Source organism: Saccopteryx leptura, chromosome 6, assembly GCF_036850995.1.
Source record: "Saccopteryx leptura isolate mSacLep1 chromosome 6, mSacLep1_pri_phased_curated, whole genome shotgun sequence".
Lineage (NCBI taxonomy): Eukaryota > Metazoa > Chordata > Mammalia > Chiroptera > Emballonuridae > Saccopteryx > Saccopteryx leptura.
In genome coordinates, this window is record NC_089508.1 from 44,428,847 (window position 1) to 44,443,676 (window position 14,830).

Sequence of the window (14,830 nt, forward strand, 5' to 3'; positions counted from 1 at the left end):
GTTGGCCCTGGCCTGTTGGCTCAGTGGTAGAGCGTCGGCCTGGTGTGCAGGAGTCCCAGGTTTGATTCCCGACCAGGGCACACAGGAGAAGCGCCCATCTGCTTCTCCACCCCTCCCCCACTCCTTCCTCTCTGTCTCTCTCTTCCCCTCCCGCAGCCGAGGCTCCATTGGAGCAAAGTTGGCCCGGGCGCTGAGGATGGCTCCATGGCCTCTGCCTCAGGCGCTAGAATGGCTCTGGTTGTGACAGAGCAACGCCCCAGATGGGCAGAGCATCGCCCCCTGGTGGGCATGCCGGGTGGATCCCGGTTGGGCGCATGCGGGAGTCTGTCTGACTGCCTCCCGTTTCCAATTTCGGAAAAAAAAAAAAGTGTTATCTGGCCAGTGGTAACACACTGGATAGAGTGTTGACCTTGGTCAATGAGGCAGGTTCCAGGTTCAAAACCCCAAGGTTGCTGGCATGAGTGCAGGCTCATCTGGCTTGAGCGCAGGATCACCAGCTTGAGTGTGGGGTCACTGGCTTGAGCAATGGGTTACTTGCTCGGCTGGAGCCTCTCAGTCAAGGCACATATGAGAAGCAATCAATGAATAACAAAAGTGCCACAATTACGAGTTGATGCTTCTTATCTCTCTCCCTTCCTGTCTGTCTCTTTCTCACTAAATTAAAAAAATAAAATAAAATAGTTCTATCTCAGAAAACTAGTACAATACCCATGTCTTTCCATAGAAACAGCAAAATTAGAAAAGGTTAACTTTGTCACATTGAGGAGATCTGGGGAAAACTAGTTTAGTATACTCAAGACTCATTCAGTCATCACTCCAATCTATTCTCACACGGACTTCCTGTTTTATCAAGACAACTAAAAACTACATTTTCCAGCTGCCTTTGATGCTAAGATTTTTTTTCTCCTTTTTTTTTTTTTTTTGGTGACAGAGACAGAGAGAGTCAGAGAGAGGAACAGATTAGGGACAGACAGGAAGAGAGAGAGATAAGAAGCATCAATTCTTCATTGCGGCATTTTAGGTGTTCATTGACTGCTTTCTCATTATGTGCCTTGACTGGGGGGCTACAGCAGACTGAGTGATCCCATGCTCAAGCCAGTGACCTTGGGCTGAAGCTGGTGAGCTTTGCTCAAACCTGGGTCTTCCCCGACCCAGTCTGACGCTCTATCTACTGCGCCACCGCCTGGTCAGGCGAAGCTAAGATTTTTACATATGATCTAAATGTGGCCAAGCTGGCATTCTGCTTAAGAGAGGCATAGCATCAGCAACATCTATCTGCTAATCATATTTAATAAATATATTTTGCCAAAAAAAAAAGGATATGGAGAGCAGAAAGTAATATATAATAATGGTTCTGCCCAAGGAAGTTAAACTTCGGCCAAGTATGGTGGCAACGGCATTCAGGTTCAGCAACATGGTCTGTGGGGGCAGTAGGCAAGTTCTGCCTACGTCATTCTGGGGTTTGTTCCAACAAGGTTAGTAGACTGTTCATTCAGTTCACTCAAAGTTTACATATCTTGCTTTCCAATAAACCCAATTTGCTACAACTACTTAGAGAAAATGCTCTTGCTACAGATTCTTGAAACGTAAATTAAGAACAAAGTAAAAAAGAATATACAAAAAGAAGCATCTAGCCCTGGCCGGTTGGCTCAGTGGTAGAGCGTCGGCCTGGCGTGCAGAGGTCCCGGGTTCGATTCCCGGCCAGGGCACACAGGAGAAGCGCCCATCTGCTTCTCCACCCCTCCCCCTCTCCTTCCTCTCTGTCTCTCTCTTCCCCTCCCGCAGTCAAGGCTCCATTGGAGCAAAGATGGCCCAGGCGCTGGGAATGGCTCCTTGGCCACTGCCCCAGGCGCTAGAGTGGCTCTGGTCACAACAGAGCGACGCCCCAGAGGGGCAGAGCATCGCTCCCTGGTGGGCGTGCCGGGTGGATCCTGGTCGGGCACATGTGGGAGTCTGTCTGACTGTCTCTCCGCGTTTCCAGCTTCGGAAAAATACAAAAAAAAAAAGCATCTAATTAGCAGTTAGTAACCTACAGGAGTTAAAAGCATATGGATACACACAGATGTAGGCATGACCTGGAAAGAATGATAATGGAGAAGCCCCGAGATTTAAAGCCAAGATGACAAGGAGTACCTCAAAGAACCAAGAACAGAGCTGTAGATAGTTTGGATCTAGAAGACAATTTCGAGCAAAGCTAAGAAATCAGACGAAATCAGAGACAGCCAAAGAACCAAGAGGAGAGAACTCAAAAGATAAAGAGGCCTTCTATACAACTAAATACCAAAGATGACAAAGACGATAAGAATTTAATGAAAAGATTTGTTTTTCACATTACGCCCTTCCTCAAAAATTGTTACTGGATAGAGAATCATGCTCAAACTCCTTTCAAAATTGGGTCTTAGTCACCCTTGTCTGCAACTGTTCCTTTATAATGTAACTTTTAACTGCAGTCTATTTAAAAACAAAAAATCTGGATCCTAAAATAAAGACCCAGGAAGCTTTCTCTGGCAATACCAGTTGTCTCCTGTGAATCCATGTAACATTTATCTCTCTTTGGATACCTTAACTAAAAATCAAACTAAATTATAAGCTTAAAGAGAACAGGGCCTGTGTTCTTGATTTCTTTGTATTCTGAACACCTAGCATAATCCCATTCAAATGTGCTAACAAAGCAGGCCTTTGAACAGGTAGTTTCAGAAGACTTGCTGGAAGAAAAATTGCAAGAGATTAAAAAGTTAATTAAATTGACTTAGATATGCATGAAGGAACTTTCTGTAGTGATTGTAGTACCTGGATATCATGACAAGGTTACAAGTTACACACATGTATGAACTTATTCAAACTAAAGGAATGGTACATATTCCCTTATATATCATATATAAATTTCACCTAAAATCTAGTAAACAAATAGTCTGTTAATAGGCATACTGAAGTATTTAGGGGTAAAGTATACTTACTTTAAAATACAAAAAAAATATGAGATGAATTTATAAATGAATAGGAGAGCCCTGGCCGGTTGGCTCAGTGGTAGAGTGTCAGCCTGGCGTGCAGGAGTCCCGGGTTCAATTCCCGACCAGGGCACACAGGAGAAGCGCCCATCTGCTTCTCCACCCCTCCCCCTCTCCTTCCTCTCTCTTCCCCTCCTGCAGCCGAGGCTCCATTGGAGCAAAGTTGGCCGGGGCGCTGGGGATGGCTCCATGGCCTCTGCCTCAGGCACTAGAATGGCTCTGGTTGCGGCAGAGCAACACCCCAGATGGGCAGAGCATCTCCCCCTGGTGGGCATGCCAGGTGGATCCCGGTTGGGCGCATGCGGGAGTCTGACTGCCTCCCCGTTTCCAACTTCAGAAAAATACAAAAAAAAAAAAAAAAAAAAATGCATAGGAGAAAGGGAAGATACGGCAGATAAGCAAATACTATAAAATATTAAGTGCAGAATCCAAGTTATGGGTATTTAGGTATTCAATATACAAACTTCTTGCAACTTTTCTGTGATTCTAAGTTTTCATTATAAAATGTTAAGAAAAGAAAGCAAATACTAGAAATAAAAGCTGTGAGAGGCTCACATATTTCAGATATTTGTCAATTAAAGAAAAGGACTGACAATAAAGAAGGTATTTATGTCCATGACTCTGAGAGTGGTATATCCAGACTGTCCCTCCTCTCCACCTCCGATTTTAGACTGCTTATACAGGCTAGTTCTGGCCTTAAGTGTTTGTTCTTGCCTCAAAGAAAGAGCTCTCTCACTTAAACTCCATTTATTCTAGTACATTGCAAATCTATGGATTCTAAACCCTTTCACAATCTGTTCTCCATTCTTTTAAATATCTGAGTTACTAATGCCTAATTAGACCAACCTTTAGACAAGACCTGTGGCCACTCTGAAATAACATAAATGGTTTATCTTCTTGGTCCAATTCTGGCCGCTTAGACCCATGGCCCTCCACGGCAAAGGAATGTTGGGTTCTTGCAACAAGGACAATTCATTTGAGTGCCTGGCTAAGTACCTGGCATAGAGGTGCTCAAAATATGTTTGCTATGAATGCCTGATAATATAATACACATATATAACTTAGTTTCCCATTCACACCTACATTACAGTGAGGACAGTAAATGTATGTGCTAGGATTCTGATGGTAAATACAAAGAAAAGATCTGAAGCCTCTTCTGTGAAGCTAAGTAGAAGAGAGGGCTGGAAACAAAAAAATGACAAACTCTTTCAACTTATCATTAAGAAATACCTACATTTTAATCATTAATACTTTCCCAGATAACACAGTAAATTCATCAGCTTCAAAATACCATAAGCATGAAATACAGGAGAAAAGATAAATTATACAAACACAAGGACTGACAGGAATTCAATTTCCAAATGACCTAAATGCATTTGGAGTTAATCTGCTCGTTTTTGTTGTTGTTTCCAAAGGACTGCAGATTATGCACTTGCTGAATTTTGCCTTTGTCACACATGACCTAACAAGGAAGGCATTCATTATACCATAGTAGCTTCCCTCAAGAATCTGGTTCTAAACAGCTGCAAATTTTGGAAGATAACACCAAACGATGTCTCTGACGATTAGTATGTCCTCTCCCCAACAAATATTAAAACCAGTTAGTTGTGTAGTTAATATGTGTTTACTAGAATATCAAGACAATAGTAAACTGGCTCAGCATAAACTTTTAAGTTTAGAAAATAAAGTAGAAACTTTGTGTAAGAATTTCAATTCTACACGTTAACAGAGTAATTGATCCAATAAACATATCCTAAAGAATTTCTAAAATTTAGCACTTTTATTTTTCATTATTTGTTTTTATCTGTCAAAAAAACGCTGATCACTAATGACTTACTGATTTAGTCCTTTCAAATGCTGTGACTGGATAAAATGACAAGATATTTTAAAATAATAATAAAGATGATCTCAAATAAGTTTCTATTTATAAGAAGTAAAAGCTGCTTCCTATAAATTAGGGGATATTTCAAAATGAATATGAAGCAATAAAATATCTCCTAATTTTTGTGAGCAATGTAGAACCGAAAGTAGCAAGGCCTGGGTGAAAGACATCTTGCTGAAAGTAGAAACAAGCTGTAAAAATGTTTCAGAAGAGTTATGGCTTATTAAATAGTTATGCAAGGATATGTATAACCTGCCTTTTTTTATAACTGTCATTGTTCCTCCGTCACATCAGAATACGCAAATTTATTCTCTACCTAGTAACTCATTTTCCATGAGGAAATATAAAAGTTTCTCCTCCTTGGCAGTGCATTTTTTCCTATTTGAAATGCACTGCCGAAGAGTAGCTATGTATTTCATTATCATCATTTATTTGTCTTTCTACTCACATTTAGTTTGACCTCCATCCCTTCCCATTTACACTACTACACTTAATTTACACAGAGCCATGTAGCCTGCCCCACAAAGGCCACCCAGAAAAGACACATGCAAGCGTTCTTTTTGTACCGCCTTCAGTTTCATTACATAATATCTTGTCATGATTCTTTAACCTTAAAGAGTAGGCTGATTAACACCCTCAATATCAGAGCTATCAGTCTTGAGGATCCAAAAGCTCACATACCATCTTTAGAACCTTCACTCAACATTGCCACCGTATGTTAATAATTCCCAATTTCTTAAATATATATATATATATTAAAAAAAATTAACAACTCTCAGGAATATACACAATGCTGCTGAATTTCCAAGGTGAGGATCAAAATGAGATTTATAGGGAAGCTTTGCTTTGTGAACTTCCAGTCAAATCTAACAGTAATCAATGAGGGTAAATGTTTGCTTTCATTCCCTACATTAATAGGCATCGCATAACTTTCATCTGAATATTGATGCAAAATCCGGTGACACAATACATAATCTATAATCTATAAAGAGCAATGAGGGAGGAGGAATATTAACCACAACAGCAAAAAACCTACCTTATAAGTCAAGGTCAGTGAAGAAGGATGGAGGACTCCGATCCAAGCTTCCTGCTAAAAACACGAAATTGTAATTACACTTCAATTTTAAATCATCTAACTTTCAAACTAGATTCTATTACATGATTCTACAGAGAGGACGACATGATGAAAGTAATTGGTCTGGAGAGAGTTGGTAATGGCAAATGACTAGCTTCCTTCCCTTCCAGTCCGATTGCTCTCTTTTAAAAATTTTGGAAGAAAACCGAGAAACTTTCTTTTTAATTTTGTAGTTTCATATTTGAAAGCATCTCACACAAGATTTAAGTTACATGTCCAGACAAGCAGTCCTTGGATGTTATTATATTGTTATGACCCAGCCTTAGTAAGAAAGCAAGAAAAAGGTTTGTTGCTGAGCTATAATCATGAGAAACCCTCGACTGCCCATGATAGCATGGGGCAGGGACAATCTGTATAAATTAAATCCTTAGATAATTATTACTTAAGAGTAATAATGGGTTAATTCAAACACCCTCCTCCAACAGAAAAAGTTCATTTAAGACCTGCTCTCCCTCTTCTAAGCCATTCTCTAACAGAAATGCTAACTAGCATACAGATGATCTCCAAACTGTCTAGTAAATAAGGCAACTGAGCTATCAGCACTCAAACTGATTCTATTCCCACAATTCCGATCACAAACCATCAAACTATGAGTTTAGCTTTCTGAAAGGCATTTACATTCAACACCCGATCCTCACGCACCCTAAAAGAGCCCTCCTGGTGTAGCTGTTTCTAAATCATATGTCTCATATTGAATTGTACTAACAATGCCTGTTTGAGATGAAGTTTAAGAATTTGTCAACTATTACATTAAAATTGTAAAATGCTGATGATATCGAACAACTTTCGATTCAAATCTGCTGCGATTCCAGGCGACAGGAGACTGAACTTCCTTTTCTCGCCTCCGGAACCAGCCGGCCCTTCCGCACCAAGGTCCCGGCCAGGGCCTGCAGTGACATCACAGCCCACCTCCTGGAAACCCCTGACGTCACAGACACGCGGACCCACAACACTATGACCTCATCGCCAACTGGGGCCGACCCGCAGTCGATCTGCACCAGCCGGGAGGCCAAGGAAGCTTCCAAGGCTCCATCCTGCCCGGTCCTGGGAAAGGTTAAGGACAGGCGCCAGCTCACCTGCGCTGGGACAAGGACCGAGTGGCCGAGCCCGAACGGGCGCGACCGTGCGAGGCGACCCCCACCCAGAGCCCGACTTCCTCACGGGCCACTGGACCCGGAGGTGGGAGAGCCGGTCCGCTGCCTCCCCACGGCCTATCCGTAACCTCCTCGGCTTCAGACGGGACCCGGGACCCGGGACCCCGCTCGCGCCTGCCCGTCCGCCCGACCCTCCGTGGCCCACGGGGACGCCCAGCGCCCGGCCCGCGCGCGGGCGGAGGCCGGCCGGGAGGAGGCGCGGGCCGCCGGCTCCCTGCCCCAGACGCGCCCGCAGCGCCGCGCGCCCCAGACTCGCGGCGGCGGCCCCGCCCCCACCCGCCCCGCGTCCCGGGAGCGCAGGCGAGCGGCGGGAGGGGGGCGGGGAACGGCCACGGTGGCCCCGCCGAAGCCCGATCGCGCTGCCCTAGCGCCACGCCACCCGGCCCCGACCCACCTGTGCTCGTGCCCTGGCCCGGGCCTGTCCCGGGGCTGCACACCCCGATGCCGCGGCGGCTGCGGCGGCGGCAGGAGGCCTGGCTCGCTCCCCACCGCTGAGGCGGACCGAGCGCCCAGCGCGGCGCGGCGAAGCCCAACGATCGCCCCGAATCCCATTTGTTTGGCTAAAACGGCGTGACGTCACGCGCCGGCCGAATCGACGGTTGGCCAAGGGAGGGGCCGCGGGACCAGGGGGGGTCTCAGCGCCTCCTGCCGGGCATTTTTGGTACTTCGGACGCCGGGGATGAGAGACCGGGAGAAGCATCCGCGGGCCCCCAAGTGGTAGCGAAGAGTGAAAGCTCCAGCACGACCTGCAGGGAAAGCAGTCAAACCTTCAGGGTAATCTGAATGTTAGTAACGCCAGTGTTCAGTCAGTAAACACGACATTGGTAGACCTGGAGCTATAAATGGTATAAGATCACTATTACACATTCTAGTTGACTTGGGTTCCAATTTTGGTTCTGCTACTAGATGGAAAACTGGACTTTAAAGTTCTCATTTGTAAACTGAAGAGGTAGCAAGAGTCCTTCTGTCATTCTTTTCTATGCAAACATGGCAGAAATACCTACCAGGATACACATCAACTTAAGACTGACAGTGGACTGGCTCTGTAGCTGGCCAGCAGACCATACTTCCTTCTAGGAGAAGGAAGACCAGGAGGCAGGGAAACCACTTTTGGCAAGTCCTTCCCTTGATCCTATTTCTCCCTTCACACACTGGGAATGATCCCCAAGAGATGAAGCCAGTAGGACTAGTGCAGCGTGCATGAGGGCACAGGATGAGAATGATGTGCCACAGTGAGCCCATAGGCCTCATAGTGAGCTGGAAGAGGGACAAGATTAATGTAGCCTGCTCCTAGAAGAAGAGTCTTCCTGTTGGAATTTTCCCCAGGAGATGTTCTCTCCACAGTCAGTGGAGTAAGAACAAATGTGATGGTCAATATAGGCCACAGACTCTGTAACCTGAAGCCATTCATGTGGGAACCCTAGGTCTAAAGCTAGGGGTTAGAGTTTCTTAGAGGACCAGGGGGACTACATGAGCTGTGCTTAAGAGACTGGAAGCCAAGACAGCAATGCTACCTAAGGAACAGAAGGAAAGCCCTGATCGGGTTGCTCAGTTAGTTGGAGCCTTGACTTGATGATCCAAGGTTTCAGGTTCATCAGGGCCCACACAAGAATCGACCAATGTGTGTGTAAATAGGTGGAACAACCAATCAGTGTTTCTCTCTCCCTTCCTCATTCTTTGAAATCAATCAGTCAATCAATCATTTATTTAAAAAAAAAAAAACAGAAGAAAAAAAATTACAAAATGAGGGTGCAGGTTTGCATACCCAATTGTTATAGCACAGAAGGAATTAAATCCAGCCGAGAATCTTGCTTCTTTCTAAGTACAAAAATACAAGGAAAAAGAAAATAGCTCATCACATACCATCCCCAAGCCCATCAATCCTTCTTTCTGCTCCAGTAAAATCAGAACTCTTTACTATAACCCATTGTAATCAGACATGTCCCCTTCTTCAATTTCTCCATTTTTCCCTTTGTCTTGGCTGAAATATTACCCCCTTGGAGAGTTTTCTCTAACTCTCCAATGTATTTCAGCCTTGTCACTTTCTTTCACATAATTGACACCCAATAAATATCTATTGAATTAATAAAGAAAATATGCATACTTTTTTTTCACTGAATGATTTAATCCAGGATGCAAGTGTTCATCACCAGTGGATGACTAATCAAAGTGACAAAAGTTGAATGTTTTATACGTTAGAAATAGGACATGACTAAAGGAGGAATCTAAGGTTTTGTTGCAAGAATATGACCAAAAGTAGGAACATCTGAACTCCAAAGAATTCAACCAATCAGTCATGATTTTGGTGCTTCAACACAAATTACCCTTGATTAAATTTTCTAAATCACCAATTGATTTGAAGGATATTTATCCACTTGGCATTTGGACAGGAACTAGATTTTGCTGAGTAGAACCAGATAATTCATTTTTACATATTTCATATTTTTAATAAGGCCCTGGTTTGTTTGCTGAAAATGGCAAGAAAGAAAATGGGGTGGGGGTTACTTCCCACTGGCTGTATATCAAATAATTCCTTGTTCTTGCTAACAAAATCCTGATCTCTAGGACCCTCTTTCTGCTTCAGGGAAGATGAGCCCAGACCCATGGGGTAAGTGATGAACAAAGGCCTAAGCCAGTGGTTCTCAATGGGGTGATTGGTTGATTCTGTCCCCAAGGGGACATTCAAAAATGTCTAGAGACATTTCTCATTGTCACACATGGGGACAAGTACTATTGGCATCTAGGAAAGAGGCCAGGGATGCTGCTCACTATGCTACAAGGTACATTTCAGTCCCCACAGCAAAAAAATTATCCCTCCCAAAATGCTAATAGTGCCAAGGTTGAGAAACGTGGCTAATCAGTGGGGTCTTAATCTCCTTGCCAGCGATTGTTTCAAGCACAAGTGTGTGATGCAAATCTAGCTAATGAAATGCAATGGAAGTCTATTGAGATATTTCTAGGAAAGGTTTTTCTTATCCTTAAAGAAATATATTCATTTTCTTTTGAAATGCATCACTTCTCTAAATAAAATATTTACCAACAATGAAAGAGAAAAAGAAACACACAAAAAGAGACAGTTCCCCATCTGTTGCTAGATATCATTGTGTCTGTGTGTGGTGTCTGGTACTGCAGCTGCCATCCTGGGACCATGGAGTTGTTACCTGAAGAGAGCATAAAAGGATGGTTAAGCAGGAAGATGATAGTAGTCTGCATCCTTGATAACATCACTGAACCTTTGATTTAACAAATACTTGAGCCTGACCAGGCGGTGGCGCAGTGGATAGAGCGTCGGACTGGGATGCGGAGGACCCAGGTTTGAGACCCCAAGGTTGCCAGCTTGAGCGCGGTCTCATCTGGTTTGAGCAAAGCTCACCAGCTTGGACCCAAGGCCGCTGGCTCGAGCAAGGGGTTACTCAGTCTGCTGTAGCCCCTCAGTCAAGGCACATATGAGAAAGCAATCAATGAACAACTAAGGTGTTGCAATGAAAAACTGATGATTGATGCTTCTCATTTCTCTCTGTGCCTGTCTGTCTGTTCCTATCTATCCCTCTCTCTGACTCTCTGTCTCTGTAAAAAAAACAAAAAACAAAAACATAAAAAAATCCCCCAAATACTTGAGATGTATTGTTATATGGGACAGTAAATTCTATTACTATTTAAGTAATTTATAGAATTTCCTTAAAAATCAGAACGTAGCTGAAAACATTCTGATACACATTTTATATATATATTTATATATAAGTATGTATGTATAAATGCATGTATGTATGTATATATGTAGGTATATATAGATATGTATGTATTTAGTAGGTTGTTAAATAGGAAATAAAATGGAAGGGAGATACTAACCAACTCCTTTGGAGGCAAGCTTTTCTAATCGTTTAATAATAAAAAATGTTTGTTTTGCTGTGCTTCCAGAATAATCTGTAATGACACTAGAAGCTGATAAAAATCAGTGGGAAAAGAACCTTTGTCTATAAATGCATAAATGAGTAGGAACTCATGTGACATTTGAAATATTTCAGGAAATGACATTTTCCAATCATTAAAATTTAATGTGGGGGAGCCCGCAGCATTAGAATGAGACTAGCAAGTCTGCTGTTATTCTTCCTAAGCTCCAGCACATCTAATTCATAGGCACCTGCTATAGCAAAGGAGAGGCTGCCTGGCTAAAATAACCTGGTTACATCATCTTGCTAAAATGGTCCAGGGGACAGATTCTGCTCAGAAGTGAGTTCTGTAAAAAAGCCACCAACTTATTCTACTGTTTTAGGATTTCCTGACATTTTCTATCAGGCATAGCTATGCTTTTAATGCCAAGTCTTCTTCTGAAATTTCAAAGACATTTTTCAAAAAGTATGGAGCTCAGTTACCAGCATTTCCTTGCAAAAATCACTTGTTTTATTGATTAATTATGTACCCAACTTAGCTATTTTCCTTGGAAGAGTGGGAAATGGTCTGTCTTCTTCTGAATGCACCACCATCTGGATGCTCTCACGCCACTGTGCCAGTTTACTGTTACTCCAACAAAGAGTCCCAGGGACCTTTCACCACACCTACGACTTCTCACCTACATGGAGTTTTTTGTGTGTCTTTTGCTAGACACCATCTGTATATTAGTAAAGGAAACTGACTGTGTTTTGCCTTTCCTCTCGTTCAGTGATTTTCAACTGGTATGCCGCAAGAATTTTTAAAACATGCAATACCTGCCTATTTTTTCTTCTTCTTCTTTTTTTAACAGAGACAGAGAGAGAGTCAGAGAGAGGGATAGACAGGGACAGACAGACAGGAACGAAGAGATGAGAAGCATTAATCATCAGTTTTTCGTTGAGCTTTGCGACACCTTAGTTCTTCATTGATTGCTTTCTCATATGTGCCTTGACCGTGGGCCTTCAGCAGACCAAGTAACCCCTTGCTTGAGCCAGCGACCTTGGGTCCAAGCTAGTGAGCTTTTGCTCAAACCAGATGAGCCCGCGCTCAAGCTGGCGACCTCGGGGTCTCGAACCTGGGTCCTCCACATCCCAGTCCGACGCTCTATCCACTGCGCCACCGCCTGGTCAGGCAATACCTGCTTATTTAATCAGGGGCACTGACCTCTTTTCACTTAGATTGTCAAGTAAAAAAAAAACAGCCAACACTATAGCTGTCCAGTGTGAATGAATCAAAATTATACCTATGATTTTTTTTTCAGATTGGCAAAACATATATATATATTTTGGTGTGCTGCAGAATTTTGGCAATTAGTTTATATGTGCCATGAAATGAAAAGGATTGGAAATCGCTGCTTTAGATGTTCCCTCCTCAGCAAAGCCACACTGTGCCTCCAAAGTGACATAATGATGACCTTGTAAGAGAGTGTGGGCAGCCTCACCAAGCGGTGGCGCAGTGGATAGAGCGTTGGACTGGGATGCGGAGGACCCAGGTTCAAGACCCCGAAGTGCGGGCTCATCGGGTTTGAGCAAAGCTCACCAGCTTGGACCCAAGGTCACTGGCTCGAGCAAGGGGTTACTTGGTCTGCTGAAGGCCCGCGGTCAAGGCACATATGAGAAAGCAATCAATGAACAACTAAGGTGTCGCAACGAAAAACTAATGATTGATGCTTCTCATCTCTTTCCGTTTCTGTCTGTCTGTCCCTCTCTCTGACTCTCTCTCTGTAAAAAAGAGTGTGAGGGCATCTGATTGCCCCTCTTGTTTAGAGATACTCTGGTTTTCTTTTTCTTTTTTTAAGTTTTTATTTATTGACTTTTTTAGAGAGAGAAAAGAGAAAGAGAGAAATGGGAGGCATCAACTCATAATAGTTGCATGTGCCCTGACGGGGCAAGCCCGGGGTTAGAACCAGGGACCTCAGCATTCCAGGCTGACGTTTTATCCACTGCACCAGCACAGGTCAGGCTACTCTGGTTTTCTTATATCTCAGAGCCAACATTTTCACACTTCACACATTATATGCTCCTGAAGGCCTTGTGGCTCCTGTGGCCTTACCATCTGTTACTTTTACTGTAGTTGCAGTTTTCTAACTTTCTGTATGTTTTCCTTCCCTCCTCTGCTTCTGTCCCTATTATATCTCCTGTATTTCTTTTTTTTTTCTTTTTTTGTATTTTTCTGAAGCTGGAAACGGGGAGAAACAGTCAGACAGACTCCCGCATGCGCCCGACTGGGATCCACCCGGCACGCCCACCAGGGGCGATGCTCTGCCCACCAGGGGGCGATGCTCTGCCCCTCCGGGGGGTCGCACTGTTGCGACCAGAGCCACTCTAGTGCCTGAGGCAGAGGCCAAGGAGCCATCCCCAGCGCCCAGGCTATCTTTGCTCCAATGGAGCCTCGGCTGCGGGAGGGGAAGAGAGAGACAGAGAGGAAGGAGAGGGGGAGGGGTGGAGAAGCAGATGGGCGCTTCTCCTGTGTGCCCTGGCTGGGAATCGAACCCGGGACCTCTGCACGCCAGGCCAACGCTCTACCACTGAGCCAACCGGCCAGGGCCTCTCCTGTATTTCTTGACTTTCTTGTGAAATGGCCTGACTTTTAGAAACCTGACTAGCCAAGAAGACTCATTTTGGTCCATTGATGACATCACTGGAGTCTCTGCATACAGTGTCGGTTTGAATCCTCTCCCTTTCTTAGTTATTTCCTTCATTCCCTGCTACTCAAGGGCGCCTTCTGCGTGGCTGCATGCATTTTCCTTTCTTAAATTTCCAATATTGGCAAAGCTCGAGAGCTTCGCTCTCTGAATAAAAACAATGTGTGGTTAACATGTGTGGTAACAGCCCCATTCTTAAATTCATTAAGTGCTTATTTAAAATGTCCTAAATATGTTTTCACGTATATGTTATTTTGTTTATTGGCACATCTGATTCCCAATTTCCTGCTTTGCGGAGGAAGTTGTGCTCTGATCATTAAAGTGCTGTTGAAATAGCACAGAAAAAAAAAAGTGTTTTTTAAGCTCCAAAATTACTGGCTAAGCCACTCTTCCTTCAAAGGGCTATACAAAGCATGAGATGAATAAAATTAGTATTCTTTATTTTTTACCCTCTGCCATTGCTCTTACATTTGGTTGGCTGTCAGGCTGCCCAAAGAAGACGTAAGAACTGTGGTCCACATACCACCTACTATAATATCTTTGCCCTTGAATCCCCACACAAGTGAGTCATCCCCACCATCTATGATCTCATGGTACTTTGTTCCACTTTTGCTATTTCACTTAAAACATTTCAATGGAATTTATCTACACCGTGTTTCTTTGCGAGCTCTTTAGGGACATATACTCCTGATGTGTTGAATCAGTGAGTAGATGAATGAGCGATGAAAACAATTTTATTGACTGCATCAAAATATTCAGAGAAAATGCCTTTTTTATTAACTGCAATATTTAAATTGCCAAATTTGTTGATTTTACGTAAATGGAACTTCTCTAATGGGCAAAGCTTTGTGATTCTTCCCTGGACAATTAACTAGTTCCCATGACTGGAATGCTGCTAGAATGAATCTTGTCGGCCTTTCCAAAGGCTCGTGTTTTCCTTAGCGCCTCCTCAAGGGTAAAATGACTCACCTGTTCTCTCCAGAGAGTTTGATGTCATCCGTTAACAGAGTGAGCCTTATCCTGGGTGGGGCTACAATTTGTATATTTTTGTCAAAGATAAATGATGTGTATCTCCTT

The 14,830-nt window shown here is 43.6% G+C and overlaps 1 protein-coding gene across 5 annotated transcripts in view; it reads right to left on the reverse strand.

Annotated features, from left to right (window-relative positions):
- Nucleotides 1–7,731, reverse strand: part of FBXO34 (F-box protein 34) — a 98,387-nt gene extending 90,656 nt beyond the window's left edge. The window contains exons 1-2 of one of the 5 annotated variants that reach the window (XM_066342141.1): nucleotides 7,574–7,731; nucleotides 5,927–5,977 (exon numbers count right to left, since the gene is read on the reverse strand). The gene's annotated coding sequence lies outside the window, so the exon portion shown is untranslated. Of the gene's footprint in view, nucleotides 1–5,926; nucleotides 5,981–6,774; nucleotides 6,982–7,101; nucleotides 7,432–7,573 lie in introns of those variants that run through there. The other 4 variants (XM_066342139.1, XM_066342144.1, XM_066342140.1 and 1 more) reach the window with 4 other exon arrangements.
- Nucleotides 7,732–14,830: the final 7,099 nt, after the last annotated feature.